The 10668-nt window shown below is 37.1% G+C and overlaps 1 protein-coding gene and 1 pseudogene across 5 annotated transcripts in view; both read left to right on the top strand.

Annotated features, from left to right (window-relative positions):
* The window catches only part of FRMD5 (FERM domain containing 5), a 368282-nt gene that overhangs the window by 57919 nt on the left and 299695 nt on the right, over positions 1 to 10668 (top strand). The window lies entirely within an intron of this gene.
* Positions 1 to 10668, top strand: part of LOC105511112 — a 64378-nt pseudogene that overhangs the window by 770 nt on the left and 52940 nt on the right. The gene's annotated exons all lie outside the window — the stretch shown is intronic.

Raw genomic sequence — 10668 nt, 5'->3', positions numbered from 1 at the left:
CATCACTGATCATTAGAGAAATGCACATCAAAACCACAATGAGATATCCTCTCACACCATTCAGGATGGCAATTATTAAAAAGTCAAGAAACAATAGATGCTGGCAAGGCTGTGAAGAAATAGGAATGCTTTTATACTCTTGGTAGGAATGTAAATCAGTTCAACCATTGTGGAAGACAGTGTGGCGATTCCTCAAAGACCTAGAGCCAGAAATACCATTTGACCCAGCAATCCCATTACTGGGTATATACCCAATGAATATAAATCATTCTATTATAAAGATACATGCACATGTATGTTCATTGCAGCACTAGTCACAATAGCAAAGACATGGAATCAACCCAAATGCCTATCAATGATAGACTGGATAAAATGTAGTACATATACATTGTGAAATACTATGTAGCCATAAAAAGGAATGAGATCATGTCCTTTGCAGGGACATGGATGGAGCTGGAAGACATTATCCTCAGCAAACTAACACAGGAACAGAAAACCAAACACCACATGTTCTCACTTACAAGTGGGAGCCAAACAATGAGAACACATGGACACGGAAGGGGAACAATACACCCTGGGGCCTGCTAGGGGATGGTAAGGGGAGGGAGAACATCAGGATAAATAGTTAATGCACGTGGGGCTTAATACCTAGATGATGGGTTGATGGGTGCAGCAAACCACCATGGCACTTGTTTACCTATGTAACCTGCACGTCCTGCACATGTATCCTGGAACTTAAAAGTTTAAAGTGAAAGTTCAGTTCCATTCTTACTATGCAAAAATGTAATGTATTAAATTTCTGCTTGTTAATAGAGCATACAAATTTAAGTTGCCATTTCCATTTGGTAAGCTCCCTTAGTATGATGTGTTTTTCTTTTAATAAGGATGATTAAAATGAAATACAAAGGGTCAGTTATATTTTATTAGTGGCCAAATAATGCCCACTAAATTACTTGTGTTAAATCTTAAACTTTCATTCAGTTGGGCAGAATTACCTTAGTAGCCATGTGTCCTTGCTGCTTATCAAACAAAATTGGACTGCTAGTGTGCAATCAGAATTGTAACTGTGAGTAATATGCTAGCAAATTCCAAACTCCAAAAGCAACTTCTAAGGTTAGGTTTCTTAGAGTTGGGGTCCTGTTCAAAATGAGTTTTACATCAAAATGGATTTTACTCCCAAATTTTGTGTTTTGAAATGTATGTTTAATCTAAGTTTCCATTAATTTTTCCTGTCAAACCTTATTTGAGAACCCAAAATCCTCTTTCTCTCAACTTTCTTAGTGATACCAGCAATTATTAATCCCTGTCAGTTTCACTGGTATAAGAACACTGCATTTATGAAACAACTGTTCAAGCAAATATAATAGTAAAAAGTAATACTTTACTTGAAATAGTGAGTTTTTAAAGAAATGCAGGATTTCTTAAGTGGTTGTATTAACAGGCACACTAAGTTGATGGTGTCATAAAAGACATTTTCCGTTCCCATTTTGGACTGAAATGAGTAGCTCGTGCATTCAGTTCTGTGCAGTTTTACTATCTGCCAGCTCCCTGATGGCCTGGAGCATTGGGACCTCAGGACAAATGTTTGCAGGCCTTTATAGGTAGGACTGTCAAGCAGCATCAGGAGCAAAAAACAGAGAAATAGTCTGCTGTAGTTTATATATCCCTCTGGGATTCTACTTCAGTGTAAAATTTTAATTTTAAATTTTAGCAAACTGAAAAGGATAAGAGCTTTCTGCTTCCAGAACACTTTATCAGGACAAATTCATTAGTAACTCTGTGATACTGGGCACTGGCCAGGTTTCATTCAGGACCCTTTCTTCTCCTATCCTGCATACCAACCCTGCACTTAGGACCAGCTTTCTTTGCAGCCTGCTACAGAAAGGGAACAAGCACAGGTTTCCTCAGTCTTCTCACATTTTAAAACGCTTAGATGGACTTGACTCACTCTGTTGCAGTTCCCCCTTCTGGAAGAATTTTGTTTTTGAGAAAATGAATGGAAAGTCTTAAGTATAACAACGGATATTTATGAATTATGCAAGTGTTCGAATGTCAGTTTATTATGGGAAGATGTGTTTTAAATAGATACAATACTCTAAATGGTGATGAGGCTTTCAAGCTAGTTCACAGAAACCATTTAGCTCAGGGTGCCCCTGGAAAGAGAAGTTGTGGATTCTAGGATCCTCTGGGGCCCCTGAACCACAAAGTCCTCTGGGCCCAAGACCCTCTATAGCTTAAACTCTTGTATCACATGGAGTCCTTTGAATGAAATAGGTGGAAATTCCTGAGCACACTCTCTTTTCTACTAACTGATTTACTATGTCCTTGGCTCTACCCACTATCCATGCCTAGGTGTCACCCAGTCGATAAGAGGGAACATTCAGACCACAAACTGATACAGAATTGGAGGCTGAGTTGGCCTTATTTACTTACAAGTTCCTTTTCCAGATGAGCCTTTAACTGAAAAGATGAAGAAATACTTATAAAATAATACCTACTCTATAGATATCCTCAACTTACAAAGCTTTTGTTTTTAAGCAGAAGCTATGCTAGAAAAAAAGTAGAAGACAAGAGAGGGAAATCCTATAACGAAGTATGAAGAACACTGGCAGATGGAGCAGATAAAATTTAAAAATTATTGAATGCCACTTTTTTGGACACTGAGAGGTTCTCAGGGACTTCATAGTTATGCAGAATATCTGGCATGTTTTTAGCTTTTAAGTGTCATATATTTACATTTCTCTTTTACAGTCAAGAAATGGAGCTTCAAGAAAAGATAATACTTTCTTTTTTTTTTTCCTTTTTTTTTTTTTTTTTTGAGACAGAGTCTCACTCTGTCACCCAGGCTGGTGTGCAGTGGCGTGATCTCGGCTCACTGCAACCTCCGCCTCCTGGGTTGAAGCGATTCTCCTGCCTCAGCCTCCCAAGTAGCTGGGACTACAGGCTCATGCTTCCACGCCCAGCTAATTTTTTGTATTTTTAGTAGAGATGGGGTTTCACCACGTTAGCCAGGATGGTCTCAATCTCCTGACCTCATGATCACCCTGCCACGGCCTCCCAAAGTGCTGGGATAACAGGCATGAACCACTGCACCCAGCCAAAAGATAATACTTTCTACCATCTAGTAATGCGTTCTGATACCTCTATTATAGTTTGTTGGGAAATGTAAAAGAATGGGTTTTTGCAATTAAATGCTCATAATATCTTGCTTATTAATGGAACCCTTAGAAATATACCTTAAGTAGCAAATTATTTATTCCATATCATAGTTCTTTATGGCCAGTGAAAATTTTGGCTATATGCCCATCTCCTTATACACAATGTCTTTGTAAATAGCTGGTTTCTTAGTCCCCAAGTAAAAAGTTTGTGAGGAACACTGAGAGAACCAGATAGAAGTAAGTCTCTTAGGTGCTCATGTGTGAATTCACCAGGAAGATCAAATGAGGAACAGTTTCAAAGCAGGCTACATGAAGGTAGCAGAATATTTTCTACTCTCTAGTTTCAGTGTTCAGGGTGTACTGTGTCTGATACATCCTTTGTGATTAGGTGGGATAGGTGCCCCATGTTTTCTTGGGAACTGAGTTTTATAACTTATGGATTTTGAACACGTTTATTCTTTTTTTTTTTTTTGAGACAGAGTCTCGCTCTGTCGCCCAGGCTGGAGTGCAGTGGTGCAGTCTCGGCTCATTGCAGCCTCTGCCTCCCAGGTTCCAGTGATTCTCCTGCCTCAGCCTCCTGAGTAGCTGGGACTACAGACCCGCACCACCACGCCCAGCTAATTTGTGTATATTTTAGTAGAGACAGGGTTTCACCATATTGGCCAGACTGGTCTCGAACTCCTGACCTCATGATCCACCCGCCTTGGCCTCCCAAAGTGCTGGAATTACAGGCATGAGCCATCGCGGCCGGCCTACGTTTACTCTTCTTTTGTGAGGAAGTACAGCATTTGCCCAGTTGTATACCTGTCTGCCTTCTCTTAATTTAAACTTTCAAAGGAATGTTTTTGAACTCTATTATCCTTTTACATTTATCACTCTCCCCATACTCCTCTCCACCCCAAGGGGCTCCATTTCTTAGAGTTACCAGTTCTTTTTCTGTGAATGATAGATTTTAAAGAAATTTTCTGGCCTGCATATTGTGGATATGTTTTTTAAATAATTATATATTCCCCATAGAGACTATAATAATTATGTTATGAATGTGTGGAGTCTCTATAATTTGGTCTCTTCTGTAATTTGTGCTAATTTTTCAGAATTTACTTAAAAATTTTTGAGTGGTTTGTGAGCATCTGAGAGAAGACGTACAAGTTGTTTGATGCTACCATGTGTTCACTAAAATCAAGTGATGTCAGACTATCTCACTCCTATCTCACTTCTTTGAAAAGCTTAGTAGATTGGCGGATCATGGAAATACAACCAGCAAAGCTAAACCAAAACTGAGCAGGACATTTTACCTTGTCTTATAAGGGCTTTGATGGCCAGATAGGAAAATATGGACTGATTGCTAATATAATTAAGTGGATTCGTATTAATTAAGAGGAAATTTTCTGTTATGTCTCTAGGGTTCGCTGTGTAAAACTTCTTGATCCACATTTTAAATCAGTTCTTTGGATAAAGCCTTCTATAGAAGGCAGGATTATTGATTTCGTGAATGACATAGTGCAGGATGGGATAATGAATACATTTGATGACATAAAGAGATTATGGAAAAGGCCACAGACAAGAACAACAAGCCTAATTTAATGATAGCAATAAGTAGATGTAAGAATAAGGCCTTACACTTGGAGGAGACAAAAAAACCCTATACAAATGAACCCAGGATGCGAGAGGTTAGGTAGCTGTTAACTTAGCTGTTAAATAGATGGCAAGTGCAGTGTTCATCATTCCAATTCTGTAGTGAATAAGTAAAGCTAGTGTGGTCTGAGGTGGTTTGTGTCACCAGAAGTCTAATAACAGCACTTGGAAAGTGATGCTCACACTCTAACTCTGCAGCTTCCATTTACAAGGAGAATTCAGTTCTGGATACAGAGTGCCCTTCAGGAGAGCAAGTAGGATAGTTTAGAGCCTAGAAATTGTATCAAGTAAGAAAGTCAAAGGAACCACAATGTTATAATTCCTTTGGAATGTTCTGCAGTTTTGCTTTTCACATTTAGGGTTCTTTTTTCTTCCATCAGTTTTATTTTGTTGCATGGTAGTGATCTAATTTGCCTTGTGCATAGCTAATCCTAGCTCCTTTTATTGAATAGTCTAATTTCCCCCTTAATTTGTAGTGCCACCATCGTCTAGAACCAAATTTCTGTGTATGTACTTGACTGTTTCTGAATTCTCTGTCCTGTCCATTGGTCTGTTTGTCTACCCCTGGGCTAGTATCACATTCTTTTAATTATTTTGTCATTTTCTTTCAAATTGTCTTGGCTATTTATTCTTCCATGTCAACTTCAGAATGAACTTGTCAAATTCTATAAAAATTCCCTGTAGAATGTTGATTTTTTTATGGCATAATTTGAGGAGAATTGATGTTATTCCATGAGGTATTCATATTTGTGAACATAATATATTTCTCCACGTTATTTTTGGGGGGTTTTTAATATAATTGTATGCTTCCATCTGACAGAGTTTTACACATTTTGTAGGATTTTTTCCACAGTTACCCTCTAATGTTTATTGCTATTGTAATTGGTTTTTCTTAAAAAATTACATTTGTTTTGTTTTGTTTTTGTTTTTTTGTTTCTTGTTTTTTGTTTTTTTTAATTATACTTTAAGTTCGAGGGTATAGGTGCACAACGTGCAGGTTTGTTACACATGTATACATGTGCCATGTTGGTGTGCTGCACCTGTCAACTCGTCAGCACCCATCAACTCGTCATTTACATCAGGTATAACTCCCAGTGCCATCCCTCCCCCCTCCCCCTCCCCATAATAGGTCCCGGTGGCTAAGTTGGTTATTACTGGTATATAAGAGAACACTATCAGTTTTTACAAGTTGATCTTATATCCAGCAACCTTGCTGAATCCTCTTTATTAATTTTAATTGCAAATTCTCTTGGATTTTTTTTTTTTTTTTTTTGAGACAGAGTCTCACTCTGTCACCCAGGCTAGAGTGCAATGATGTAATCTTGGATCATTGCAGCCTTGACCTCCTGGGCCCAAGTGACCCTCCCACCTCAGCCTCCTGAGTAGCTGGGACCGCAGACATGTGCCACCATGCCCAGCTAAATTTTTTTGTATTTTTTGTAGTGTTGGGGTTTCACCATGTTGCCCGGTCTGGTCCGCAGCTGTTGAGCTCAAGTGATCCACCTGCCTCGGACTCCTAAACTGCTGGGATTGCAGGAATGAGTCACTGCCTGGCCTTTCTTGGATTTTTTATGAGAGCAATGATAACGTGCAAATAATGACATTTTTGATATTTCTTTTTTAATTCTTGTGCCTTGTATTTTTCTTCTTGCTTTATTTTATTGTCTGGGACCTCCAAAACAATGTTGTTTAGAAGTGGTGATAATGGATATCTTTATTATCTTCTTGAGTACCCCTCTTTACACTTTTAGTTGTATTTTTACAAAGTTTTTTATATGGGAATTTCATTGTTGTTTAGTTTTAGTATTTCATAGTATCTATTTAGATTTCCTCCTTATGAGTTTTTTTAGTACGTTATCTCTATGATTATTTCTGTTTACTTTTTATTATTGATTTCTAATTTGCATTGTGCATAATGTGATTAATCTATTATTCTTAGAAGTTAGTTGATCCTACCTTTGAGACAATAGCAAAGTTTTATAAATGTCTTATGTGCTTAAAACACTGTATATTCTTTTTCTGTTTAACAGAGTTTTATGTCTATATGTATGTATATATACACACATATGTATGTGGATATATACACACAGACATGTATTGCGTATGTATATATGTTTATATGTATATACATATATATATATGTATAAGATCAGACTTACTGTTGTGTTCAGATTTGCTGTATCCTTGGGGAATTTTTGTCCATTTAGTCTGTGAATTTCTGGTAATATAGTATTAAAGTCTCCCATCATGACTGTAGTTTTGTCAGTTTCTCCTTATTAATTGTATCTGCCATTGTTTCATGTGCATATGAGAGCTTATATTAATTGTATACATTCATTCATTATAGCTTCTTTGAAGAGTATTCTTTTTTATCATTATGTAATGTCTTTTTTTTTTTTTTTTGTAGAGACAGGGTCTTACTTTGTTGCCCAGGCTGGTCTCCAAGTCCTAGGCTTAAGTGATCTTCCCCTCTCAGCCTCCCAGAGTGCTGGAATTACAGCATGAGCCACCATGCCTGGCCTGTAATGTCTTTTTTTTATTCCAATTTCGTTTTTTATCTTAAGTTCTATTTTGTCTGTTAATGTTGTACCAGCTTTCTTTTGCACCTTCCTGATATATTTTTCACTGTCTATTTTCAAACTTAATGCATCATTTTGGCTTAGACATGTCTCATAAGCAGTGTATAGTTGGATTAAAAAAATTATTTTATGATTTTTTTCTTTTTCTGTTCTGGCTTCTCAGTAAGATTTTTTTTAACCTAGTCTCATAGACTCTGTCTTTTAGTAGATGAGAGAAAGTGTGTGAGTGTGTGTGTGTGTGTGTGTGTATGTCTATAGAGAGAGGGAGAGCTATAGATGATGTTTCTGTTCTTGTAATGGTTATTTCTAAGTTTTTAACATTCATAAATAATTATAAAAATTTCTATCAAAATTTAAAAGGATCTTGGTATATTTGAACCCCTTTTCCTTTCTAGTTCCGCTTTTTAAAATGGCTTTATTGAGATACAATACACGTACTATACAATTCACCCATTTAAAGTGTACAAGTCATTTTTTTAGTATATTCAGAATTGTGCAACCATTGCCACAATCTAATTTTACAACACTTTTGTCCCCTTAAAAGAAATCCTGTGCTCACCAACAGTGCTGGCCTACTCCCCACTTTTTTCTCTGTTGCCCCAATAATAGGCAGCCACTAATCTACTTTCTGTCTCTTTAGATTTGTCTGTTCTGAACATTTTATGTAAATGGAGTTATATAATGTGTGGTTTTGTTCCTGGCTTCTTTCACTTAGCATAATGTTTTCAAGGTTCATCCATGTTGCCACTTTTCTTTTCATCATAATCACTTTTAATCATAATTTATTTATAATCTGTAATTGGCTGCATTTGATAATATATTTTATCAATTTCTGTGACCACCAACCTGTCTTGCTTCCTTCTTTGGGCTCTTCTTTCTGAAGTACATTCTGTGAGATACCAGTTCTTTACTAAGAGTCTGTTAGTGGAACATAGTCATTGTAGGTTTTAAAATGTTTTTATTTTGCCTTCATTCTTTATGATTGTTTAGCTGGGCATGGAACCCTAGCTTAACAGTTCTTTTCTCCTAACATTTTGGACTTATAACTCCATTATCTTTAAGGCATCCATTATTGCTGATGAAGTGTTTGCTGTCAGTCTAATTGTTGTTTTTTTGGTAGGTAATGTTTCTTTATGGCACTTTGATGTTATGCAGTTTCACTATAATATGTCTAGGTGTGATTTATTTATGTTTATCCTGATTGGTACTGAGATTGCACTTTGAATCTTTATGTTTTATGGCTATTTTTCATTTGTATCTTTGAGGATTCTAAATACTTATTTTAAGGTCATTTTCAGATTGTTTTATTATTTTCATTTTGTCTTGAGTGAATTCATCTACCAAAGAGTTGATTTTATTGGTAATCATGGTGTTATTTTTTTTCATGTATTTGGAATTTTGGTTTGAAAGCTTAACTTGAATGACAGTTGTTAACCAATATCATCATATCCTACCCAGCCTATCAGTTTTGTGGTTACCTCCATCTGGTGCCTGTGGGTAACTCAGATTTCTGATCATTGTGATAATGTAAATAGTACATATCTAGCCACTGAGCTAGCAAGTGGCTGGCTTAGATATTGGTGCCTCCTGCCTCTTTTATTGTACAATATGACATAACTGCTTTTTCCAGTCTCATTTCTGGAGTGCTGCCCACTTCCTGGTTTTAAGCAATGTGCCTGGCCTCAGTCTCCTGCCTTAAGTGAGACACCTTAAGTTCTCATTAACCTACAGAAGTTGAACTCCTGACCATCTTTGCTTGCTTCCAGGTATGGAACCCATTAGGCTCCACTGACTGCTTTCTGTTTCTGTTCCATTTATAGTCCTTGGAAATATTTATTATAAATAATTACTGTCGTATCATATAATTTATTGTCATTTTGATGGATCTGGCATATATGGTAGATGGGCTAATTTAGCATCTGTTTCAACCTCCTTCTGGTATGCCTTCCTGTACTACAGGGACTGGAAAGTAAAAGCTACTAGTTAGGCTTCCTTACATCTAGAGTTCCTGATGTGATTCCGATTCCATTAATCATATTTACTTGCATGAGGGATTTGAATTGAGAATTGAGTCAGTGGGGAGAGGGTGGTAGGGCACATAGCATTCATTTTGCTGATGCAGATCCAGTGGTTTGGCGTTTACAGTGTTTCTAATCCCCAAATTGCAGCCATGGGCTGTGTTCCTCAGAGCCAGCAATTCTGGTGGGAGCTTATTGATCTAACTGAAGCTAAGGCAGTATGTTCTTGGAGACGGCAATCACACTGGTGGCTACCGAATTCCTGGACTGTGGCTAAGGAGGTGTGATCCTGTAGCCAGCACTTGGCACAGCAGTGCCTTGCTTCCTCAGCTTTCTGATGGTGGCAGAGGTGACAGTTTCTTTGGCAGGCCAGTTCTGTGTGGATTCCGAATTACATTCCTTAAGGTCTAGCTTATAACCTCCTCCTCCAACTCTTCCACTTATTTTGTTAGCATCTAAGTGTTAGCACCTAAATATTCTGATCCTATTTAAAATATTAGAGGTTTTTTTTTATACCTGCAATTGAACCCTAACTAATATGGCAGCTATAATTTTCCTTTTTTAAAAAAACTTTTTTTATTTTCTATCTATCACTGTTGTGTGAATGGTGCAGGAGTGTGTATGTGTTGGGGTGTGTGACCTCAAAAAGTATGAACCTACACAGTCATTTTAACAAGAATTATCTGTTACTTATATTGTTTTTCAATTTCAAATGATTTCTTTTAGTTCCTTGGTATGTAAAACCATTATTGATTGCAAGGTTGTCTCAACCATAACATTACAAAACTAAAATATAATGGCATCTGTTACCCTAGAAGAGGAGAAAGAAGGCAGTGTTTATTTAGGAGTTTAATACAAAGTGATTGGCCTAAGGAAATTTGGAAGATGTAACACATTTTTCTACCACTGCAAGGTAATAAAGGGTTGTGTTCCTTGACTATGACGAATTCATATGATCAAAAGTAGAAAATATCAACTAGCTACAAATAAATCTTACTCTCCCTCTTTTCTTTCTACTTTTATATTTTATCATGGCCAGTTTGTGAGTTATGTGCCTAGAGATATAAAGTCCTTCTCTAGAATTTATAGAATGAAAATAAATGTTAACTCTAGCCATCTTTGTGAAAGGGTTCTGGGATTTCTGACATTCCATTTGTATTAAAATGTTATTTGCACCTGATAAGAAAAGTTTTGTTTTTTTTTTGAGACGGAGTCTCGCTCTGTGGCCCGGGCTGGAGTGCAGTGGCCAGATCTCAGCTCACTGCAAGCTCCGCCTCC

The sequence above is a fragment of the Colobus angolensis genome, unplaced genomic scaffold (genome assembly GCF_000951035.1).
Source record: "Colobus angolensis palliatus isolate OR3802 unplaced genomic scaffold, Cang.pa_1.0 Scaffold199, whole genome shotgun sequence".
NCBI classification, from domain to species: Eukaryota; Metazoa; Chordata; class Mammalia; order Primates; family Cercopithecidae; genus Colobus; species Colobus angolensis.
This window is presented reverse-complemented; position numbering and strand designations above follow the sequence as displayed.